This window comes from Pseudophryne corroboree, chromosome 11 (assembly GCF_028390025.1).
Source record: "Pseudophryne corroboree isolate aPseCor3 chromosome 11, aPseCor3.hap2, whole genome shotgun sequence".
NCBI classification, from domain to species: domain Eukaryota; kingdom Metazoa; phylum Chordata; class Amphibia; order Anura; family Myobatrachidae; genus Pseudophryne; species Pseudophryne corroboree.
Window position 1 is genome coordinate 154,062,039 of NC_086454.1, and position 26,015 is coordinate 154,088,053.

Below are 26,015 nucleotides of genomic sequence, written 5' to 3' on the forward strand. Positions count from 1 at the left end.
TCAGCTTGTTTCCAAAATGACCTCTACACCACAATTTACAAACACTGATTCTGACCTACAATCGCCTTCTCACACCTCATTTGGTCCAAAAACATGGTATGCACAGCAAGCCCAGTCTCCCTCATCTTTTGGGCCTACATCCCAGTATATGCTAACAAGGGAGAAAAAGAAGGCTCTTGTGTGGGCGCACTCTAAGCAGGAAAGAAAATTCCTATGATGTATGAGAGATAACAAAGAATGTTAAAACATAACTTTTATTAGTAATAATGAAAACACATTTTACCCATCTAAATGATCAAAAAAATAAAGAAAAATGTTAAAATGTTCTGGTCTCTTCATATAGAGAATGATTGGAAAGGTTTGTAGACACGAAATTGTCATACCACCTATTCCCCTGACCAGTACAGATAACTGTATTAACAGGACCGAGGAGTGGTAAAGGCGTTCAAATGTAAATCTTCAACTATAATCACTTAAATTAGGTAGATATATAGTTGTTAGACGGTCACCAGACTCTAGCACCTGAGTCATTCGGTAAATATCATGATTATGAATGGAAAGAACACATTAATCTGCGTTGAAAATCCACTGGCTGGATAAGAGAATATAGAAAAGAAATAGTGGTGATACTGCTGTTGGCGTGTTCTTCTCATACAGGGAGGAAAGAAATTCCTGATCTACAACACCAGGTATTCACAGGTAGTCTCCTTTCCTGATACCAACCCGGCCCAACTCTGTTTAGCTTCCAAGATCGGACGAGATCGGGCGATGGCAGCGTGGTATGATAGTAGAGAATAGTATGATCAGTACGCCAATGAGAGTGCACCTATATACGAAAAAAAGTATCAGTGGGAAATGATAGAGAGAAGCTGGATAGAGAAGAATGAAAAAAGAGAGAGATAAGTGAGATTAGGTGGATCTGCTTTCCACGTTAGGCACTGTCAACAGCACCCACTTTCGTGGCTCTGTGCTCCGTGAATCGAGGATGAGAGTCCACGAGACAGATAAGGCAAAGAATTTAGTTCAAAATTGATATGTCTCAATGATTAGAGAGAACATGCAACAGAATAATACAAAAAAAAATATTGTGTGTATTTATATATATATATATATATATATATATATTAATACTCTGTGGTTGCAATCAGACTCACATAGTGATATCCTCAGTGAGCACATATAATGGACAATAGAACTAAGTACTGTCTTTGAAGATCCCAAAGGGAGATGTAAATTGTCACAAAGTGCAATGGTATCGCAAGAAAAAATATAGAAAATAGATAAACATTGGTGTGTATATGATATACACATGCAGGACTTCTTGACAATACTAGGACAGTGTTAGCAAGGGGAAAATGAAAAGATGATATCTGTCAGATGCCATAAGATATGCTGGCCACTGTTAGAGACCATATGGAAGTACTTGCTAAAGGACTTTCTTTTTCACCATCCAGATCCTTCAACAGATTTTCCTGGGAAAAGGACCTGAGGCTCTTTGGAAGAAAACTTCTTCTCAAAAAATTTTTTGCTAGGCAACAACACAGATAGATGGATCATCCGTGTAGTTCGGAATTGACCACTGATGACCTCCATGCCATCCAGGAATTAGAAGAGCTTCAAATGGAGTCCAATATGGACAGTACTAACACCAACAGACAAAGATGCAAACCCAAATCCTCCTTTTTTCCACCTGCTAACACCAGCCCAGAGGTGAGGGTCTTTCTGAACCGGGTGTCTAAAGAATTTGACGATATCTATGTTCAGACCAGAAATGGTCTTCACCACTCTTCTAAAAATCTCAAATTCAAAGAAAGAAAAGCCCTACAAGAAATGGGAACCTGGCATGATATAATTATAAAACCTTCAGATAAAGGGGGTAATATTGTACTTTGGCCCCGTGAAATGTACATTACCGAAGCTCACCGACAACTACACAACACTTCGTGTTACAAGAAACTTCTCAGTGATCCTACCTCCAGATTCCTGCATACTTACAATACCTTATTACAAGAGGCTGCTACCCCATGTACTATTACAAAGCAAGAACATCAATATCTTACTGTCCAGAATCCAAAAACACTGACCTTCTATCTTTTGCCTAAGATACATAAAAATGCCCACCAGCCCCCTGGCAGACCAATTATGTCAGGTAATGGCGGGCTCCTGGAACACTCCAGCCGATTTCTGGACCTACATCTACGAGAATTTGTTTTGGACTTACCCTCCTACTTGCAAGACACTTCGGATTTATTACGCAAAATCCATGATATACACTTTGAGAATAACTTTCTCCTAGTGACTCTGGATGTGAAAGCACTTTACACAAGTATCCATCATCATCATGGTCTCACAGCTGTCAAATACTACTTGGATCAAGGAGGAGAAAAGGACTGTTCGAATTTTCTTCTTAAATTACTTCACTTTGTCCTCTCCAACAACTATTTTGTTTTTCAAGATTATTTCTTCAAGTGAGGGGAACAGCTATGGGTGCTGCCTGCACACCCACCTACGCAAATCTTTTTTTGGGGTGGTGGGAGCACCTCTATGTTTTCAATACCAACAATGAGAAATATACCACACATGTGTCAATGTGGCTAAGGTATATTGATGACATTTTCATCATTTGGGATGGAGATCGTGGTCTCCTCATGGACTTTATCAAAACCCTTAACACCAATGATCTCAATATCACATTGACTCACACTATCAGCTCAGAGATGGTCCCTTTTCTCGATCTCAATATTTACAAATCTGACACAGGGTTCCTAGAAACCAAATTATATCAAGTGGAGACTGCAACCAACAGTCTCCTCTTTCAAACCAGCTCACACTTTCCACCAACCATTGAGAATATCCCAAAAGGGGAGTACCTCAGGCTTAGACGTAACTGCTCGGAAGATCAAGTTTTCAAAACTAAGAGCAGAGAATTTACCAGTCGCCTCTTAGCCAGAGGCTATAGCAAACGTTCACTAAAACGAGCATACGCAGCCACGACGGTAATCAAGAGGGAGAGTTTAAGTTTTGGGAAGAAGAAGGAGGATACCAAACCAGATAACATCTTAAGATTCATAGGGACTTTTTGCCCTGAATGGAGGATATTAAAAAATGCTATTACCAAACATCTTCCCATCTTGCAGTTGGATCCAGATCTATCTCCGCTTTTGGATTCCCCATTACAGATGAGCTGGCGCCGATGTAAGAATATAAAAGACCATTTGGTGCGCAGTCATTTTGTTGCATCCATCCCCAAAAAATCCTCCATTTATGGCTCCTTCCCGTGTGGCCAATGCAAATCATGCCCACAGATAAAACAAACCAATACTGTCATTGACAGATATGGGCAAACTATAACACTAAAACATTTTTTTAACTGCAATACCCAAGCAGTAATTTACTGCATAACCTGTGGATGCAATCTCAAATATATTGGCATGACCACACGGAAATTTAAAGAAAGAGTCTTGGAACATTTGGGAAACATTCGCAACGCACCAAAAGATCTAGCCCACATGAAACAGCTCACCTCGGTCGCCAGACACTTTCACTCTTACCATAAAGGATCCATTAAAGAATTTAAGGCCTTCGGCTTGGACCGTGTTCACTTGGGAATATGAGGAGGCGATATCACCAAGGAACTTTACAAGAAAGAGAGCGAGTGGATTTTTCGCCTCAACACTCTCAAACCTTTTGGTCTAAATGAAAATATTAATTACTCAGTGTTTTTGTGAAACATCAGCTTCTTTTACCTTGATATACACCTGTAGACCTATATAACAACAAATACTTCATTCTCCCCTTTACCTCCCCTTCTCCCTTCTTTTCTCCCTTCCCTAACCTGTTTTCACCAACCACCCCCTAAAAACCCTTCCCCCCCTCCTTATCACCCCCAACCCCCCCCCCAAAAAAAAAAAAAAACCCTCCTCTTCCATTCCCTTTCCCCCCCCCCATCTCTTCCCACCTACATCCCTAAGTCTTCATGCCCACCCCATTCCATCCCTTTTCCCCATCACCTTCCTCCTCACGCCCCTTCCTTCACCACAGGTCATCTCCCTGGTCCCTTGCCCCTAATCATTTCACTCATCATTCACTTCTGCAATAACAGGCACCATTTTCACTCTCCAGTACCTTCATTTGGCCCATACGGCCAATATATACCTCCAGGCACTATCCCTCTTTTCTCAATCCATTCCTATCCACATTGAACACATATTCCATACCGCATCCAGGACATCTCTCAATATTTCTGTATTTTTCATTTTCACTCACAACACACATTATTTAGATTTTTTCCTTTAACATACTATCTCCTGCACGCCTTCACACCTCTTCCTCAGGTCATACCTTGTTATAATTCCAATACCTTCACTTACCTCACCCCAGCTACTTATGCAAGGCTCACTTTATTTATCACCAACTCATATAGTCACAGTCACATTTTTTCCCAACCAGGTTTTTTTGCCATTCCCACCAGCCCCTGACTCTGTTTTATCTTTATTTTATTTTAATTTAATATAATATATAATTCCCCCCCCCCCCCCCCCCACATGACCAGCATCTGCTCCCAGCTGTGTCATCCCTAATACCCCAATACTGGGCATATTTGTTTGCCCACACCCCATCACAACCTACTTCACCCTATCTCCCATTCAACATAGCCTCTAGGGTTTCGCACAACCTTCCATACACACCCACATCCCCTTCCTAACTGGCATGCAAGCGTTATATGTCGAGCCACTACGTGAGTACCGCTGGACCAGCACTGCTGCCAGCCTCACATTACCCAGGGTGTCTCTATATTCTAATCGCCATTCAGATAATTATTCCCTCATTCATATAATTCCTTTCCTAATTCATTTTGTCCTTGTTTCCTTTAGTTTTATCCATTTTATTATTTTATCTTATTCTTATCTTTATATTTATTTAATTTCTTTCCTTCTCGTTCATTTTAATCTCATCCTTATATTTATTTTATTTCTTTTAATTTCACAATACTATTATTATTCTTTTGGTTCAGTTTTTTATACCCCTACTGTTATTTAATTATTTCAATACCATTCCATTAATCCTAGTACTCGTCTCTTCAAAAATGTTTGTAATAATATCCCGTTGGTTCTAACGTTTTTTTCAAGCGACACTTTCGTTTGCCCATACCTCTGCAAATGGTTCCCTTACATACCCATACTTTTACCAATTTTATCCCCTTTTCCAACATGGTGCGCCTAGCTCCGTTATTCACCAACAGTCATGCGCAAACATCGTACTCAATGTTTGTATGAATCCCTTTGGTTCTAACTGTTCTTTCCAAGCGGCACTTTCCTTTGCCCATACCTCTGCATACTGATAATACTCCTTTCCTTACTTAAAATGGTTCCCTTACATACCCATACTTCTACCAATTTTATCACTTTTCCAACATGGCGCGCCTAGCTCCGTTACTCACCAACAGGCATGCGTAAACATCGTACTTTCTCCATAGTGACGACAGGCGGGACTATTCATGTAGCGTCTCCGCCCGCCACGCCCACCATTGGTCTGACGCACCAATACCACTGCTTTTAATCTCCATCCCCCTGCCCTTACCTCCGAACCCGGAAGTGAACAAGCCCTAGCGGGCGAAACGCGTCTTCCATACGGGGGTCCGCACATGGAGTGATCGCACGGCGCCAGCTCCTTGCACCTGACGAGGCATTGACTTATCCTTCTGCTCACTGGTTGGGGTATCGTTAGCCTTCATTGCTCTGTGGGACACAGGCAGTACTATCACATACAGGCAGCATATTTGATATTTGAGTATTCTATTTTGCATGTGAATCCTGCTTTCTTATATGGGCTACAACTCTAACAGTGGCCAGCATATCTTATGGCATCTGACAGATATCATCTTTTCATTTTCCCCTTGCTAACACTGTCCTAGTATTGTCAAGAAGTCCTGCATGTGTATATCATATACACACCAATGTTTATCTATTTTCTATATTTTTTCTTGCGATACCATTGCACTTTGTGACAATTTACATCTCCCTTTGGGATCTTCAAAGACAGTACTTAGTTCTATTGTCCATTATATGTGCTCACTGAGGATATCACTAGGTGAGTCTGATTGCAACCACAGAGTATTAATATATATATATATATATATATATACGCACAATATATTTTTTGTATTATTCTATTGCATGTTCTCTCTAATCATTGAGACATATCAATTTTGAACTAAATTCTTTGCCTTATCTGTCTCGTGGACTCTCATCCTCGATTCACGGAGCACAGAGCCACGAAAGTGGGTGCTGTTGACCGTGCCTAACGTGGAAAGCAGATCCACCTAATCTCACTTATCTCTCTCTTTTTTCATTCTTCTCTATCCAGCTTCTCTCTATCTTTTCCCACTGATACTTTTTTTCGTATATAGGTGCACTCTCATTGGCGTACTGATCATACTATTCTCTACTATCATACCACGCTGCCATCGCCCGATCTCGTCCGATCTTGGAAGCTAAACAGCGTTGGGCCGGGTTAGTATCAGGAAAGGAGACTACCTGTGAATACCTGTTGTTGTAGATCAGGAATTTCTTTCCTCCCCGTATGAGAAGAACACGCCAACAGCAGTATCACCACTATTTCTTTTCTATATTCTCTTATCCAGCCAGTGGATTTTCAACGCAGATTAATGTGTTCTTTCCATTCATAATCATGATATTTACCGAATGACTCAGGTGCTAGAGTCTGGTGACCGTCTAACAACTATATATCTACCTAATTTAAGTGATTATAGTTGAAGATTTACATTTGAACGCCTTTACCACTCCTCGGTCCTATTAATACAGTTATCTGTACTGGTCAGGGGAATAGGTGGTATGACAATTTCGTGTCTACAAACCTTTCCAATCATTCTCTATATGAAGAGACCAGAACATTTTAACATTTTTCTTTATTTTTTGGATCATTTGGATGGGTAAAATGTGTTTTCATTATTACTAATAAAAGTTATGTTTTAACATTCTTTGTTATCTCTCATACATCATAGGAATTTTCTTTCCTGCTTAGAGTGCGCCCACACAAGAGCCTTCTTTTTCTCCCTTGTTAGTCAATGTACTTTCTGGCTCTGGGCGCACCACCAATGAGGACAGCATTTAGGAGAAAAATATTATATGTATTTTCTCGCACCCACGATTAAGGGTAATTAATTGTCCGTTTTTGGTTTTTTTCAATGCAAACATTTTTTTGTGACCTGTGCTCAAACGCCCTATACTTTTGATCCCAGTATATGCAACAAGCTCAGTCTCCCACCTCTTTTGGCCCAACTCCCCAGTATATGCAGCAAGCCCAGTCTCCCACCTCTTTTGGGGCGACTCCCCAGTATACGCAGCACGCCCAGTCTCTCACCTCTTTTGAGGCTACATACAGAACCTGTATTGGCAGACTTTGTCTCTGAGGTATGGAATAGGGGTACCTAGATTGAAATACCCTCACACTAAAAAGATCACCCAACAAATAGGATCCTAAAGGCTGAATTAGTATTTAACTGTATTTGAACATTTATTAAAAATACACAAAATACATTTTTACAGCCTGCCCTCCATGCTGTGAGCAGCTCCCAGCTGCAGCTCTGCTCTGACTCCAGCTAAAGCCTCTATTCACGGCTGATTTGCAGCCTCCGGCTCACCTCCTAGAAACTCCAGAGTCTCCCCAGGCTCCCCTGCCCTGTATGGAGAGGTTTCTTACCCCTCAGGTGCCAGGAAAAGCACAAAGAAACCGTGCTGACCAGCGCCCATCTGAATCCAAGATGGTGCTCGCGACTGCACACCCGGGACCTGGTCTGCTTCCCACAGAGGAACGGCTCCCCTCTCACACCCCTGCAGGTACCTCTGATGCTTATATTACTTATAGGGAAGTGGTACATGCGATTGCTGAGGCTATGGTACCGACGTTTAAAAAACAAACAGACCTCTTCCAGCAGAGCATAGCTGCAATTGAGGGTCAGGTGCAAAAGCTGGCTGAACGTGTGTCCAATACTGAACATACTGGTGGGAATAATTTCCAAGATCTGCACACTTTAAAAACGGACTTTTCTGCATTGCAGAAGTCTCATTTCCAGCTACTTTCTAAGGTTGAAGATCTATAAAATAGGTCGAGAAGGAATAACATCCAGGCCGTGGGGTTGCCGGAGACTTTAAAAGGACCTGTTCTCTTTAAGTTTTAGTGTGACCCTTCCCTAATTACTGGATATACCTATTGGTGTACTGAATATACCTATTGGTGGTCCGGACCTCATTATTGAAAGAGCTCACCGCTTAGGCCCACTCAGGAATACACGAGTTGTTATATTTAAATGCCTTAATTATGTCCACAAAGAGCAGATCTGGTCTGCTTCCAATAAACACTGGAAACTGTCCTGGGAAGGCCATAAGATGCTGATTTTTCAAGACTTTTCTACAGAAGTCACCAGGGCTAGAAAAGCAGTCTGTCGGTCTCTGATACAAAAAGGCTGCAAGTTTGCTCTCCTGTTCCTGGCTCACCTCCGGATTTACGCTGGTGACGGTTTCGCTGATTTCACATCTGCCCCTGATGCTGAGAACTGTCTACAAGAATTGGACGCATCTTCTCGTGCTGAGCCCCCTTCGTCCCTGGCTGTAAGTGTTGCTGATTGATTCTCCTGATTCTATTGTTGGTCCCTGTATTTGCTACTTTCCTTACAGCCTTCTACACATGTTTTTTTCTTTGGAGGCGACTTTACTGACATTTGTTTCATCTACAGCTGGGTGTTGTTAGGAGCTATTAAGCTGGATACTTGGCGGAGCACTTAACACCTGTGCTCAGCGTTTGCTATTTGGGCAGTATGCTTGTCATGCTGTTGTGTTCTGTTTATTCTGTGTACTATATGTTTGCTTTTCTCTTCTGTTTGTACTTCTCATGCCCCTGTGCGTCTCTCTCCTTCTGTTCTTCCCTGTATGTTCTGGTGCTTCTCTATACAGTATGTAGACTGTGATATGTCACGATCCGGGTATCTGGACGCCATTACCTGCCTTTCAGATGTCTCCTGAGGCTCGCTCAGCGTTCCAAGGCCGGATCTCATCTGTGTCCACATACTGCACATCCCTCCTGTCACGCTGAGATGCTGTCACAGCGGCGCCATGTTTGAATCCTGCATGGCGTCTCCCGTCCTCCGCGGCCTCTGCCGCCGCTCCTGTGTTATAGGTGCAGGTTGTCAGTGTGGTGTTCCATGCCTGCCGCGGCCTCCGTTGTCATCCACGAGTATCAGCATACATTTCTCAGTCTGGCGTCTCCTGTCCTCTGCGGCCGGCGCCGCCATTGCAGTTATGTTTCCACATGGTTTCCTAAACCAGTTTTCCCTCCAAGTTCTAACATGGGCGCAGCCATGTTGGATTCAATTACATGTTTCAGTTCCTCCAATCCACTGCCTGGAAATCTGCATAACTGCCCAGCCAATACCTGCATTGCTGCAGGTATAAGTATCCTGTGCCTGGGCCAGCAAATGGTCAGTGCTTTGTTTGTCATACCTTGTTCCAGTCTCTCTCCTGTGGTTGTGTTTCCAGGTTCCAGCTCCTGTCTCCAGCATCCACCAAAGAGACCCGCACCTGCCTACCATCCTACGGTGCAGCCTGACTCTGCAGTCCTCCGTGGCTGATCCAGTTTCCAGCTTCCAGCTATTTCATCTGCTTCCAGCAGTATCCACTACCACCGGTAATCATCCTTCAATTCCTCTGTTTCCACGCTCCCTAGCATCTTACTATATTCACTCCGTGTTTCATCACCTGGCTGGTTCCACCCAGCATTCATTCAGTGACTTTATCATCTGGCTGAATACATTCCGCATCCACTCCGTGTCTTACCACCTGGCTGGTTCCATCCAGCAATTACAACAGCTGATTCAAGTTACCAACTTCATCTGTTCCATCTACTGGCATGTTCCTTGGATATCTTCACTACTACAGCCAGGCCTGGTAAGGTTTTTCCATCTAAGGACTGTAACAGCTGTTCTTACCTACCAGTGTCCTGTGTAACCATTTCATGGTCAGAGTGCTCCAGGAATCATATTATTTATCATTGCCATTTGTAACACTGTAGGGGTGCAAGGTGCCTTTTCCTGGGGAATATGGCAGCACGCAGCAGCTGAGGAACAACACAAGTCCAGTTTCTGGTACAACTGACCCCGGCCAGTTTTATTGAAACAGAAAATAAAACAAACCCCAAAATAAAAATACCTTGCCTGTCCGGCACTAACTAAACATAAGATGTTCCTAACTGTCACTAAACAAAACACAGAGTTCTTCAGTACATACTGTATAGCTTACTTGCATCAGAAAGCGTGTCTCTCACACACAGATCCTGCAGCCTTCCCAGGCAGTCTGCCCATACTAATCAGGTTAGAAGCACTATATCACTCTTACACAGCTGAAACCCTGATTAGCCCTCTGTGAGGCCAAAGACCCGAACTGGGCCCAATGTCTAGAACTCGCCTTATCTCTCTCTCAGAGCCTTTACCCAGCTTTTACAGCAAACTGAAAAGGTTCAGACAAAACAAAAAGCATTTTTCCTAGAAGTTAACATTTTCTAAAACATGTAAGACAAGAACCTGGGACAAATATACCTGCCCTCAAACACTATCCCAGTGTTCTTGTCACATATCCCCCTCCCCTGTTTCGACCTAGGGGCCGGAACACTTGTAGCCCCCAAACAGAAGATGCGAGACAATGCATCTGCGTTGGCCAATTGTGTTCCCGGTCTATGTTCGACAGTAAACTTAAAGTCCTGCAACGCTAGAAACCATCTAGTTACACGAGCATTCTTGCCTCTATTTACATACATCCATTTTAAAGGGGCATGGTCTGTCACTAGTCTGAATTGTCTACCCAAGAGGTAATATCTCAAGGTATCTAGTGCCCACTTAATGGCCAAAGCCTCCTTTTCCACAATGGCATACCTTTTTTCATGCTCATTGAGTTTCCTACTCAAATAAATGATAGGGTGTTCGTCCCCATCTCTGGTTTGGGACAGCACAGCACCTATCCCAACCTCTGAGGCATCTGTCTGTACCACAAATTCTTTTGAAAAATCTGGTGTTATCAACACCGGTTGTGAACACAAAGCCACTTTTAACGCTTGGAACGCCTTTTCTGCATCAGGGTTCCATTTCACCACATTTGACTGCTTCCCTTTGGTAAGGTCTGACAACGGCACCGCTGTTGTCGCAAAATTAGGAATAAACCGTCTATAGTACCCAGTAATTCCCAAAAAAGCCCTTACCTGTTTTTTATTCACTGGACGAGGCCAGTTTTGAATAGCATCAACTTTATTCAATTGGGGCCTAATCAGACCTCTGCCTATGGTGAAGCCCAAGTATTTGACCTCCTCCATTGCGAGGCAGCACTTCTTTGGGTTAGCAGTTAACCCTGCCTCTCTGATTGAGTCCAGTACTGCTTGTACTTTAACCAAATGTGACCCCCAGTCTGTACTGTGAATTACCACATCATCCAAATAGGCAGCTGCATATTTTCTATGGGGCCTCAAAATTTTATCCATCGCCCGTTGAAAGGTTGCTGGAGCCCCATGCAACCCAAAGGGTAACATCTTATACTGGTACAGCCCCTCCGGAACCGAAAAGGCTGTTTTTTCTTTGGCGCTATCAGATAAAGGTATTTGCCAGTAACCTTTGGTCAGGTCCAATGTGGTGAGAAACCTGGCTGTTCCCAGCCTTTCTACAAGCTCATCCACACGGGGTATGCGTCAAACTTGGACACCTCATTTAACTTACGAAAGTCATTACAGAAGCGTATGCTACCGTCGGGCTTCGGGATGAGCACTATGGGACTGGACCACTCACTGTTAGACTCCTCTATGACTCCAAGTTCTAACATGGTTTTAACTTCCTTAGAAATAGCTTCTCGCTGAGCTTCAGGAATCCTATATGGCTTTAAATGAACCCTGACCCCTGGTTCTGTGACAATGTCATGTTTTATTATGGTCGTTCGGCCAGGCAGCTCTGAAAATACCTCCCTATTTTGGATGAGAAATTCTTTAACCTGATTGTTCTGATCAGCTGATAATGTCTCTGACACCTTCACTGCGGGAAGCAACCGGGGTGAAGACACCGAAGGGCAAGGCTCCGCTGACAGAGACAACCTATCTTTCCAGGGTTTGATTAAGTTAACATGGTAGATCTGTTCGGGTTTTCTCTTTCCCGGCTGGTATACTTTGTAATTAACCTCATTCACTTTTTCCCTAATCTCAAATGGACCCTGCCATTTAGCTAGGAATTTGCTTTCCACAGTGGGTACCAAAACAAGAACTCTATCTCCAGGAGCAAATTCCCGTATCTTGGCACTCCGGTTATAGACCCTCTGTTGAGCACTTTGGGCCTGTTCCATGTGCTCTCTGACAACAGGTACCACGGCTGCAATCCTATCCTGCATTTGTGTTACATGCTCAATAACGCTTCTATAAGGAGTGGGCTGTCCTTCCCACGTCTCTTTGGCAACATCCAACAGCCCTCTGGGGTGTCTACCATACAACAAATCAAATGGAGAAAACCCCGTAGAGGACTGAGGAACTTCTCTGATGGCCATTAACAAGTAGGGCAACAAACAATCCCAGTTTTTCCCATCTCTCTCAACAACCTTTTTTAACATACTTTTTAATGTTTTATTAAACCTTTCCACCAACCCGTCAGTTTGGGGATGGTAGATGGACGTCCTGAGGTGAGTGACCTTAAATAACTTGCACAATTCTTTCATGATCCTTGACATAAATGGAGTACCTTGGTCAGTCAAAATTTCTTTTGGTATTCCCACTCTACTAAATACCTGCACCAGCTCCCTAGCTATCGCCTTGGTTGTGATAGTGCGTAAAGGGACAGCCTCAGGATATCGAGTGGCATAGTCCATAATTACCAGGATATACTGATGGCCCCGAGCAGACTTTAACAAGGGCCCCACGAGATCCATGGCTATTCTGTCAAACGGGACCTCTATAATAGGCATGGGAACTAGTGGGCTCCTGAAATGGGGTCTAGGGGCATGATACTGGCATTCAGGACAGGAAGAACAATATTCAGACACTTCTTTATAAACCCCTGGCCAAAAGAACCTTTGTAAAACTCTTTCAGTGTTTTTTTCTGCCCCTAAATGTCCTGCGGTAACGTGACTATGAGCTAAATCTAGTACCGTTCTCCGATAAGGCTGGGGAACTACCAGCTGTTCCACCACATCCTCACCCCTTTTGACAATGTGGTACAAGAGCTCATTACAGATGGCCATGTGGGGATACGTAACCCTGTCACCTGGTACCACAGGTTCCATATTAACAATCTTAACATTCTCTCTAGCCTTTATTAAGGTAGGATCCTTTAACTGTTCAGACGCAAACAGATCCTTCTTTACCTCCAGGTCAGGCACGCTTTCAGTTCTAACTACTATGTCTCTGTTCCCGGCAAGAGGGTCCTCACTGGACTCCCCATCTGTCACTTCCCCAGCCAAACTAGCAAAAGGCAAAGGGCCAGAAAGTTCCAAAGACCCACGTACATCCATAAAATCACCGGTATTATCAACTGGCTTTTTACTTCTCACATCTGTTGATAACCGTGATTCCCACAGTTTCCAAAAATGAGGAAAATCCCTCCCTATTATGGCCTCATGCACCAAGGTAGGGACCAGTCCCACTTTAACCATTGCTGACCCACAACAAGTTTCTATATTCACCTCAGCAGTGGCATAATATTGGGTATCCCCATGTATGCAAGTTACCCCAATAGGTATTTGCTGGACCTTTAAGGGGTTCACTAACCCAGCTTTCACGAGGGTAACTAAACTTCCTGAATCTAGCAAGGCCTCTACCCGGTTACCTTCTAAGAACACATCACACATTTGTTTTTCCAGCTCAGGTGAAGGTACCACAGTACAGGCTAACCTAGCAAAGAAAGACATTCTGCGACATTCATAGGCAGCATCACATTGCATGGGTTCTTGCGTGACTGGGCAATTGGCAATAACATGACCTGGCATACCACACCTAAAACATTTAACCACACGATTATCAACCCATTTGGGCAGCATAGACCGTTCTAGCCCCATTGGCCTGTTTCCAGGGCCAGTGTTTACAGTCTCTCCAGCCTTGCGTTCTCTTAACCGCCCAGCAACGTTTTCCCACGGAACAGTCTTACCAGTCTTTACTGAAGGGCGCTGTCGAGGATCTATGGGTTGCTGGGTGGTCATCAGTAGTTCCTCTGCTGCCAAATACCTCTCTACCATGTCAACTAATTGGTCAGCAGTACCCGGGTTTCCATGGCTCACCCACTTGCGCAGGACCATGGGCAAAGATCTCAAGTAGCGGTCCATGACGACTCTTTCCACCATCTGGGGACCAGTTAATGTCTCTGGCTGCAGCCATTTTTTTGTTAGCTGAATAAGGTCGTGCATCTGGGAGCGCGGAGGCTTCTCCATGGCGTACAGCCAACGGTGCACCCGTTGTGCTCGTACTGACAGCGTGACTCCCAGGCGGGTCAGGATCTCAGTCTTTAGTTTATCATAGTCCCGAGCCTCAGCAGGGCTTAAATCAAAGTAAGCTTTTTGGGGCTCACCTGACAGGAAAGGTGCCAGCAGACTGGCCCACTGTGCTTTCGGCCAGTTCTCACGCTCGGCAGTCCTTTCAAACGTGGTCAGATAGGCCTCCACATCATCAGCCTCTGTCATTTTCTGCAGGAAGTGACTGGCTCGTATAGAACTAGAGCTGGTTGGAGCACTGACGGCCACATCTCCAACCCGAGCTGCAAGTCTCTGCACCACTTCTGCTAAGGCCTCTCTATCCTGACGCTGTTGCCTGTAAAGTTCATCAACAACTGCCTGCTGTTGTCTCTTATTTTCCTCCATTGCCACCTGCTGCTGTCTGTTGGCCTCCTGCTGTAGTCTCCAATTTTCCTCCATTGCCACCTGCTGTTGTCTCCTATTTTCCTCCATTGCCACCTGCTGCTGTCGGTTGGCCTCCTGCTGAGCCGCTGTAGCTTGCAGCAAGGCTTTAAGCAGATCCTCCATGTCAACAGATTTTTCAGGCGGCTTTGCAGCTGCTTTCACCCAGGACATATATCAAACCCTCAGGGGTGAGTCTCAGTAACTTCACACTGGGCTGTATCTGCATAAACCACCGTTTTCTGCAGGCCTCACAAAGCTGCTGCTTTCACTTATGCGCAGAACGGCCTGCTCGCATTCTCCACCAAGTTGTAACACTGTAGGGGTGCAAGGTGCCTTTTCCTGGGGAATATGGCAGCACGCAGCAGCTGAGGAACAACACAAGTCCAGTTTCTGGTACAACTGACCCCGGCCAGTTTTATTGAAACAGAAAATAAAACAAACCCCAAAATAAAAATACCTTGCCTGTCCGGCACTAACTAAACATAAGATGTTCCTAACTGTCACTAAACAAAACACAGAGTTCTTCAGTACATACTGTATAGCTTACTTGCATCAGAAAGCGTGTCTCTCACACACAGATCCTGCAGCCTTCCCAGGCAGTCTGCCCATACTAATCAGGTTAGAAGCACTATATCACTCTTACACAGCTGAAACCCTGATTAGCCCTCTGTGAGGCCAAAGACCCTTACTGGGCCCAATGTCTAGAACTCGCCTTATCTCTCTCTCAGAGCCTTTACCCAGCTTTTACAGCAAACTGAAAAGGTTCAGACAAAACAAAAAGCATTTTTCCTAGAAGTTAACATTTTCTAAAACATGTAAGACAAGAACCTGGGACAAATATACCTGCCCTCAAACACTATCCCAGTGTTCTTGTCACACATTATTTACCTTGAATGCTGTTTGTTTACACGGAGTCTGTTAATAAACTTTTATTTTGACTTTTACCTGGTTGTCATGGTCACACCTTCGGGTTTCCTTTTAACACTTACATGTCCAGGGGTCTGATTAAACCTCCCCGGTTTAAGTTCCTCTCAGCCCCTACAACTGAGGCTTTCTCTTGTCAGCCAAAACCCTCAGTTGTGACAGTAAGCACTGACCATATGAATCCAGCCGGAGACCAGGATCAAGCGGCTAGGCCGATGCAAGAACTGGCAGCCAGACTCGAACATCAGGAGGCTGCACAAGGCCACATCATCCGCTGTCTCCAGGATCTCTCTACGTGGCTGGATGGGATTCAAACGACCCTCCGTGGACCTGGCACGTCCGGTGCATCCACTACAGTGACACCAGCTGTAACCCCACCCACCTTACCCATTTCCATTCTACGTCTTCATCTCCCAACGCCAGCAAAATTTAACGGATCTCCAAGGTTCTGCAGGGGATTTCTTAACCAATGCGAAATCCACTTTGAGCTTCAGCCTGGCAATTTCCCCAGTGACCGTACTAAAATTGCCTATATCATTTCCCTTCTCAGCGGCTCAGCCCTTGACTGGGCATCACCTTTATGGGAGAAGTCTGATCCCCTGCTGTCCTCCTATACGGACTTTGTGGCAACATTCAGGCGCATCTTCGACGAGCCAGGCCGGGTAACCTCTGCTTCATCTGAGATTCTCCGTTTACGCCAGGGAACACGTACTGTGGGACAGTATCTCATACAGTTCAAAATCCTGGCATTCGAACTGGCATGGAACGACGAGGCCCTGTATGCTGCATTCAGGCATGGCTTATCAGAACGCATCAAGGATGAGTTAGCTACCAGAGACTTGCCCTCTAAGTTGGATGAGCTAATTTCTCTTTGCACGAAGGTTGATCTACGTTTCAGAGAGAGAGCAACCGAGCAAGGAAGATCGTCTGCTCCAAAATCTTTTGCTCCTCCTCTTCGTCAACCGTCTCCATCCAAGGATGAGCCCATGCAAATTGGCCGTTCCCGTCTATCTCCCGCTGAGCACCGAAGACGTCTCTCTGAGTCTCTCTGTCTCTATTGTGCAGCTCCGTCTCACATTATCAATGCCTGTCCCAAACATCCGGGAAACTCCAAATCCTAGCTCGCCAAGGAGAGGGCCGGCTAGGAGTAATGATCTCCTCTCCATCTCCTCATGATTGTAATCTCCCAGTCTCGCTCCAAATTGCTCAACGTTACAGGAACGTCATTGCCCTCCTTGATTCCGGAGCAGCTGGGAATTTCATAACCGAAACTTATGTTAAACGGTGGTCCCTACCCACCGAGAGACTTCCTTCGTCCATCTCCTTAACTGCAGTAGATGGCAGCAAGATTTTTGACGCAGTTATTTCTCTAAGGACTCTACCAGTTCGTCTGAGAGTGGGAGTTCTTCATGCAGAATTTATTTCCTTCCTAGTGATTCCAAGAGCCACACATCCAGTGGTTTTGGGCCTTCCATGGCTTCGTCTACACAATCCGTCGATTGACTGGACGACTACGCAAATACTAGCATGGGGTCCCTCCTGTGCAAAGACTTGTTTGTCCAAAGTGCTTCCTGTTTGTTCTTCTTTCCCCAGGTCGTCTGATATTCCACCTCCTCCATATCAAGACTACACGGACGTGTTCAGTAAAGCTTCTGCTGATATCCTTCCTCCTCATAGAGAATGGGACTGCCCAATTGATCTCATTCCAGGGAAGGTTCCACCTCGAGGCCGAACTTACCCGTTGTCTCTGCCTGAGACGCACTCCATGGAGGAGTACATCAAAGAGAACCTGGCGAAAGGTTTTATCCGACCTTCTTCTTCTCCAGCTGGCGCAGGCTTCTTCTTCGTTAAGAAGAAAGACGGTGGTCTGCGACCATGCATCGATTACAGAGATCTGAACGACATTACCGTCAAGAACTGGTATCCTTTACCTTTGATTACAGAGCTCTTCGATAGAGTCAGCGGAGCAACCATCTTTACAAAGTTGGATTTGAGGGGTGCCTACAATCTCATCCGGATCCGTGAGGGTGACGAGTGGAAGACCGCCTTTAACACCCGTGATGGACATTATGAGTACCTCGTCATGCCCTTCGGATTGAGCAATGCTCCAGCTGTCTTCCAGCATTTCGTGAATGAGATCTTCAGAGACATCTTATACCGCCATGTCGTGGTTTATTTAGATGATATCCTCATCTTTGCCAATAATCTAGCGGAACATAGTTTCTGGGTAAAGGAGGTTCTGTCCCGTCTCCGTGTCAATCATCTCTATTGCAAATTGGAGAAATGTGTCTTTGAAGTTAAATCCATTCCGTTTCTAGGTTACATTGTGTCCGGTTCCGGACTAGAGATGGATCCTGAGAAACTACAAGCAATCCAGAATTGGCCGATACCCTTAACCCTCAAAGGGGTCCAGAGGTTCTTAGGGTTCGCCAATTATTACAGAAAGTTCATACGAGACTTTTCCACCATTGTGGCGCCTATCACTGCATTAACCAAGAAGGGTGCTAACCCGTCCAAGTGGTCTGAAGAAGCTACGCAAGCTTTTCATCTTCTAAAACAACGTTTCATCTCTGCACCAGTTCTGAAACAGCCCGACACCGACTCTCCTTTCATCTTAGAGGTGGATGCCTACTCCGTTGGAGTAGGAGCGGTGTTATCCCAGAGGGCTAAAGATGGCCATCTACATCCTTGCAGTTTCTTCTCCCGGAAGTTCTCCCCAGCTGAGCGCAACTATGCCATTGGCGACCAGGAGTTGCTAGCCATCAAGCTCGCTCTAGAGGAGTGGAGATATCTGTTGGAGGGAGCTTCTCATTCAATCACGATACTTACCGACCACAAGAATCTTTTATACCTGAAAGGCGCACAATGTCTTAACCCTCGTCAGGACAGATGGGCACTTTTCTTTTCCAGATTCGACTTTAAACTCCAGTTCTGTCCGGGCTCTCAGAATCGCAAGGCCGATGCCCTTTCCCGATCTTGGGAGCAAGAAAACGAGTCAGAGTCTTCAGACAAGCATCCTATTATTAATCCGTTGGCATTCTCCACGGTAGGGATGGACTCTACGCCCCCACCAGGGAAAAGTTTTGTGAAGCCGGTGTTAAAGAAGAAGCTCATGCATTGGGCCCATGCTTCCCGTTTTGCCGGACATACAGGCATTCAGAAAACCCTCGAGTTTATCTCTAGGTCCTACTGGTGGCCAACTCTGAAGAAGGATGTCAAGGAGTTTATTGCCTCTTGCCCAAAGTGTGCCCAACACAAAGTTCCCCGCCAGTCTCCTGCGGGGCAACTGGTTCCATTATCTGTTCCCAGTCGACCGTGGACCCATTTGTCGATGGACTTTGTTACAGATCTGCCTATATGCAACAAGTTTAATACCATCTGGGTGGTAGTTGACCGGTTCACCAAGATGGCACATTTCATACCCCTCACCGGTCTTCCGTCAGCTTCCAAGTTGGCTCAAGTGTTTATCCAAGAGATCTTCTGATTTCACGGTCTTCCTGAAGAGATCATCTCCGATCGTGGAGTACAATTTGTAGCCAAATTTTGGCGAAGTTTGTGTCAAGCCCTCCAAGTTAAGTTAAAGTTTTCTACGGCTTACCATCCTCAGACCAATGGTCTAACCGAGAGGGTGAATCAGGACTTGGAGGCCTTCCTCCGCATTTACGTGTCTTCCTCCCAAGATGACTGGGTTCAACTCCTTCCTTGGGCCGAGTTTAGCCACAACAATCAATACCATTCCTCATCCTCCTCAACACCATTCTTCATCAACTATGGATTTCACCCTAAGGTTCCAGAATTCCAACCGCTTCCAGCAACTTCTGTTCCAGCAGTGGATGTCACCTTGCGTCAGTTTTCAAACAACTGGAAGTGTGTCCGCGCAGCCCTGCTTAAAGCCTCATTTAGGTACAAGAAGTTTGCCGATAGGAAGCGTAGAGCGGTTCCTGCTCTCAAGGTGGGTGATCGAGTATGGCTGTCCACGAAGAATTTGAGGTTGAGAGTTCCCAGCATGAAATTTGCTCCTCGTTACATCGGTCCTTTTAAAATTGAACAAGTCATCAATCCTGTTGCTTACAGACTCCAGTTACCTCCCTTCTTGAAAATACCCAGGACATTCCATGTTTCCCTTTTGAAACCGCTGATCCTGAATCGGTTTCATTCTGCACTTCCTCCAACTCCTAAAGTTCAGACTCAACGGGGAATCGAGTATGAGGTGGCCAAGATTCTGGACTCACGTTTCCGTTACGGTCAGTTGCAGTATCTTATTGACTGGAAGGGCTATGGTCCTGAAGAACGCTCTTGGACCAATGCGTCTGATGTCCATGCTCCTGCCTTGGTCCGGAATTTCCACTCGAAGTTTCCTCTAAAGCCTAAGAAGAGTCCTGGGGCCACTCCTAAAGGGGGGGGTGCTGTCACGATCCGGGTATCTGGACGCCATTACCTGCCTTTCAGATGTCTCCTGAGGCTCGCTCAGCGTTCCAAGGCCGGATCTCATCTGTGTCCACATACTGCACATCCCTCCTGTCACGCTGAGATGCTGTCACAGCGGCGCCATGTTTGAATCCTGCATGGCGTCTCCCGTCCTCCGCGGCCTCCGCCGCCACTCCTGTGTTATAGGTGCAGGTTGTCAGTGTGGTGTTCCATGCCTGCCGCGGCCTCCGTTGTCATCCACGAGTATCAGCATACATTTCTCAGTCTGGCGTCTCCTGTCCTCTGCGGCCGGCGCCGCCATTGCAGTTATGTTTCCACATGGTTTCCTAAACCAGTTTTCCCTCCAAGTTCTAACATGGGCGCAGCCATGTTGGATTCAATCACATGTTTCAGTTCCTCCAATCCACTGCCTGGAAATCTGCATAATTGCCCAGCCAATACCTGCATTGCTGCAGGTATAAGTATCCTGTGCCTGGGCCAGCAAATGGTCAGTGCTTTGTTTGTCATACCTTGTTCCAGTCTCTCTCCTGTGGTTGTGTTTCCAGGTTCCAGCTTCTGTCTCCAGCATCCACTAAAGAGACCCGCACCTGCCTACCATCCTGTGGTGCAGCCTGACTCTGCAGTCCTCCGTGGCTGAACCAGTTTCCAGCTTCCAGCTATTTCATCTGCTTCCAGCAGTATCCACTACCACCGGTAATCATCCTTCAATTCCTCTGTTTCCACGCTCCCTAGCATCTTACTATATTCACTCCGTGTTTCATCACCTGGCTGGTTCCACCCAGCATTCATTCAGTGACTTTATCATCTGGCTGATTCCATTCCGCATCCACTCCGTGTCTTACCACCTGGCTGGTTCCATCCAGCAATTACAACAGCTGATTCAAGTTACCAACTTCATCTGTTCCATCTACTGGCATGTTCCTTGGATATCTTCACTACTACAGCCAGGCCTGGTAAGGTTATTCCATCTAAGGACTGTAACAGCTGTTCTTACCTACCAGTGTCCTGTGTAACCATTTCATGGTCAGAGTGCTCCAGGAATCATATTATTTATCATTGCCATTATTTACCTTGAATGCTGTTTGTTTACACGGAGTCTGTTAAAAACTTTTATTTTGACTTTTACCTGGTTGTCATGGTCACACCTTCGGGTTTCCTTTTAACACTTACATGTCCAGGGGTCTGATTAAACCTCCCCGGTTTAAGTTCCTCTCAGCCCCTACAACTGAGGCTTTCTCCTGTCAGCCAAAACCCTCAGTTGTGACAGTAAGCACTGACCATATGAATCCAGCCGGAGACCAGGATCAAGCGGCTAGGCCGATGCAAGAACTGGCAGCCAGACTCGAACATCAGGAGGCTGCACAAGGCCACATCATCCGCTGTCTCCAGGATCTCTCTACGCGGCTGGATGGGATTCAAACGACCCTCCGTGGACCTGGCACGTCCGGTGCGTCCACTACAGTGACACCAGATGTAACCCCACCCACTTTACCCATTTCCATTCCACGTCTTCATCTCCCAACGCCAGCAAAATTTGACGGATCTCCAAGGTTCTGCAGGGGATTTCTTAACCAATGCGAAATCCACTTTGAGCTTCAGCCTGGCAATTTCCCCAGTGACCGTACTAAAATTGCCTATATCATTTCCCTTCTCAGCGGCTCAGCCCTTGACTGGGCATCACCTTTATGGGAGAAGTCTGATCCCCTGCTGTCCTCCTATACGGACTTTGTGGCAACATTCAGGCGCATCTTCGACGAGCCAGGCCGGGTAACCTCTGCTTCATCTGAGATTCTCCGTTTACGCCAGGGAACACGTACTGTGGGACAGTATCTCATACAGTTCAAAATCCTGGCATCCGAATTGGCATGGAACGACGAGGCCCTGTATGCTGCATTCTGGCATGGCTTATCAGAACGCATCAAGGATGAGTTAGCTACCAGAGACTTGCCCTCTAAGTTGGATGAGCTAATTTCTCTTTGCACGAAGGTTGATCTACGTTTCAGAGAGAGAGCAACCGAGCGAGGAAGATCGTCTGTTCCAAAATCTTTTGCTCCTCCTCTTCGTCAACCGTCTCCATCCAAGGATGAGCCCATGCAAATTGGCCGTTCCCGTCTATCTCCCGCTGAGCGCCGAAGACGTCTCTCTGAGTCTCTCTTTCTCTATTGTGCAGCTCCGTCTCACATTATCAATGCCTGTCCCAAACGTCCGGGAAACTCCAAATCCTAGCTCGCCAAGGAGAGGGCCGGCTAGGAGTAATGATCTCCTCTCCATCTCCTCATGATTGTAATCTCCCAGTCTCACTCCAAATTGCTCAACGTTACAGTAACGTCATTGCCCTCCTTGATTCCAGAGCAGCTGGGAATTTCATAACCGAAACTTATGTTAAACGGTGGTCCCTACCCACCGAGAGACTTCCTTCGTCCATCTCCTTAACTGCAGTAGATGGCAGCAAGATTTTTGATGCAGTTATTTCTCTAAGGACTCTACCAGTTCGTCTGAGAGTGGGAGTTCTTCATGCAGAATTTATTTCCTTCCTAGTGATTCCAAGAGCCACACATCCAGTGGTTTTGGGCCTTCCATGGCTCCGTCTCCACAATCCGTCGATTGACTGGACGACTACGCAAATACTAGCATGGGGTCCCTCCTGTGCAAAGACTTGTTTGTCCAAAGTGCTTCCTGTTTGTTCTTCTTTCCCCAGGTCGTCTGATGTTCTACCTCCTCCATATCAAGACTACACGGAGGTGTTCAGTAAAGCTTCTGCTGATATCCTTCCTCCTCATAGAGAATGGGACTGCCCAATTGATCTAATTCCAGGGAAGGTTCCACCTCGAGGCCGAACTTACCCGTTGTCTCTGCCTGAGACGCACTCCATGGAGGAGTACATCAAAGAGAACCTGGCGAAAGGTTTTATCCGACCTTCTTCTTCTCCAGCTGGCGCAGGCTTCTTCTTCGTTAAGAAGAAAGACGGTGGTCTGCGACCGTGAATCGATTACAGAGGTCTGAACGACATTACCGTCAAGAACCGGTATCCTTTACCTTTGATTACAGAGATCTTCGATAGAGACAGCGGAGCAACCATATTTGCAAAGATGGATATGAGGGGTGCCTACAATCTCATCCGGATCCGTGAGGGTGACGAGTGGAAGACCGCCTTTAACACCCGTGATGGACATTATGAGTACCTCGTCATGCCCTTTGGATTGAGCAATGCTCCAGCTGTCTTCCAGCATTTCGTGAATGAGATCTTCAGAGACATCTTATACCGCCATGTCGTGGTTTATTTAGATGATATCCTCATCTTTGCCAATAATCTAGAGGAACATCATTTCTGGGTAAAGGAGGTTCTGTCCCATCTCCGTGTCAATCATCTCTATTGCAAATTGGAGAAATGTGTCTTTGAAGTTAAATCCATTCCGTTTCTAGGTTACATTGTGTCCGGTTCCGGACTAGAGATGGATCCTGAGAAACTACAAGCAATCCAGAATTGGCCGATACCCTTAACCCTCAAAGGGGTCCAGAGGTTCTTAGGGTTCGCCAATTATTACAGAAAGTTCATACGAGACTTTTCCACCATTGTGGCGCCTATCACTGCATTAACCAAGAAGGGTGCTAACCCGTCCAAGTGGTCTGAAGAAGCTACGCAAGCTTTTCATCTTCTAAAACAACGTTTCATCTCTGCACCAGTTCTGAAACAGCCCGACACCGACTCTCCTTTCATCTTAGAGGTGGATGCCTCCTCCGTTGGAGTAGGAGCGGTGTTATCCCAGAGGGCTAAAGATGGCCATCTACATCCTTGCAGTTTCTTCTCCCGGAAGTTCTCCCCAGCTGAGCGCAACTATGCCATTGGCGACCAGGAGTTGCTAGCCATCAAGCTCGCTCTAGAGGAGTGGAGATATCTGTTGAAGGGAGCTTCTCATTCAATCACGATACTTACCGACCACAAGAATCTTTTATACCTGAAAGGCGCACAATGTCTTAACCCTCGCCAGGCCAGATGGGCACTTTTCTTTTCCAGGTTCAACTTTAAACTCCAGTTCTGTCCGGGCTCTCAGAATCGCAAGGCCGATGCCCTTTCCTGCTCTTGGGAGCAAGAAAACGAGTCAGAGTCTTCAGACAAGCATCCTATTATTAATCCGTTGGCATTCTCCACGGTAGGGATGGACTCTACGCCCCCACCAGGAAAAAGTTTTGTGAAGCCGGTGTTAAAGAAGAAGCTCATGCATTGGGCCCATGCTTCCCGTTTTGCCGGACATACAGGCATTCAGAAAACCCTCAAGTTTATCTCTAGGTCCTACTGGTGGCCAACTCTGAAGAAGGACGTCAAGGAGTTTATTGCCTCTTGCCCAAAGTGTGCCCAACACAAAGTTCCCCGCCAGTCTCCTGCGGGCCAACTGGTTCCATTATCTGTTCCCAGTCGACCGAGGGTGAATCAGGACTTGGAGGCCTTCCTCCGCATTTACGTGTCTTCCTCCCAAGATGACTGGGTTCAACTCCTTCCTTGGGCCGAGTTTAGCCACAACAATCAATACCATTCCTCATCCTCCTCAACACCATTCTTCATCAACTATGGATTTCACCCTAAGGTTCCAGAATTCCAACCGCTTCCAGCAACTTCTGTTCCAGCAGTGGATGTCACCTTGCGTCAGTTTTCAAACAACTGGAAGAATGTCCGCGCAGCCCTGCTTAAAGCCTCATTTAGGTACAAGAAGTTTGCCGATAGGAAGCGTAGAGCGGTTCCTGCTCTCAAGGTGGGTGATCGAGTATGGTTGTCCACGAAGAATTTGAGGTTGAGAGTTCCCAGCATGAAATTTGCTCCTCGTTACATCGGTCCTTTTAAAATTGAACAAGTCATCAATCCTGTTGCTTACAGACTCCAGTTACCTCCCTTCTTGAAAATACCCAGGACATTCCATGTTTCCCTGTTGAAACCGCTGATCCTGAATCGGTTTCATTCTGCACTTCCTCCAACTCCTAAAGTTCAGACTCAACGGGGAATCGAGTATGAGGTGGCCAAGATTCTGGACTCACGTTTCCGTTATGGTCAGTTGCAGTATCTTATTAACTGGAAGGGCTATGGTCCTGAAGAACGCTCTTGGACCAATGCGTCTGATGTCCATGCTCCTGCCTTGGTCCGGAATTTCCACTCGAAGTTTCCTCTAAAGCCTAAGAAGTGTCCTGGGGCCACTCCTAAAGGGGGGGGTTCTGTCACGATCCGGGTATCTGGACGCCATTACCTGCCTTTCAGATGTCTCCTGAGGCTCGCTCAGTGTTCCAAGGCCGGATCTCATCTGTGTCCACATACTGCACATCCCTCCTGTCACGCTGAGATGCTGTCACAGCGGCGCCATGTTTGAATCCTGCATGGCGTCTCCCGTCCTCCGCGGCCTCCGCCGCCGCTCCTGTGTTATAGGTGCAGGTTGTCAGTGTGGTGTTCCATGCCTGCCGCGGCCTCCGTTGTCATCCACGAGTATCAGCATACATTTCTCAGTCTGGCGTCTCCTGTCCTCTGCGGCCGGCGCCACCATTGCAGTTATGTTTCCACATGGTTTCCTAAACCAGTTTTCCCTCCAAGTTCTAACATGGGCGCAGCCATGTTGGATTCAATCACATGTTTCAGTTCCTCCAATCCACTGCCTGGAAATCTGCATAATTGCCCAGCCAATACCTGCATTGCTGCAGGTATAAGTATCCTGTGCCTGGGCCAGCAAATGGTCAGTGCTTTGTTTGTCATACCTTGTTCCA

At 46.1% G+C, this 26,015-nt stretch overlaps 2 pseudogenes; one reads left to right on the plus strand and one right to left on the minus strand.

Annotated features, from left to right (window-relative positions):
• Nucleotides 1-674: 674 nt before the first annotated feature.
• Nucleotides 675-793, minus strand: LOC134971231 (5S ribosomal RNA; annotated as a pseudogene).
• Nucleotides 794-6,442: 5,649 nt separating this feature from the next.
• LOC134971219 (5S ribosomal RNA) lies at nt 6,443-6,561 on the plus strand (annotated as a pseudogene).
• Nucleotides 6,562-26,015: the final 19,454 nt, after the last annotated feature.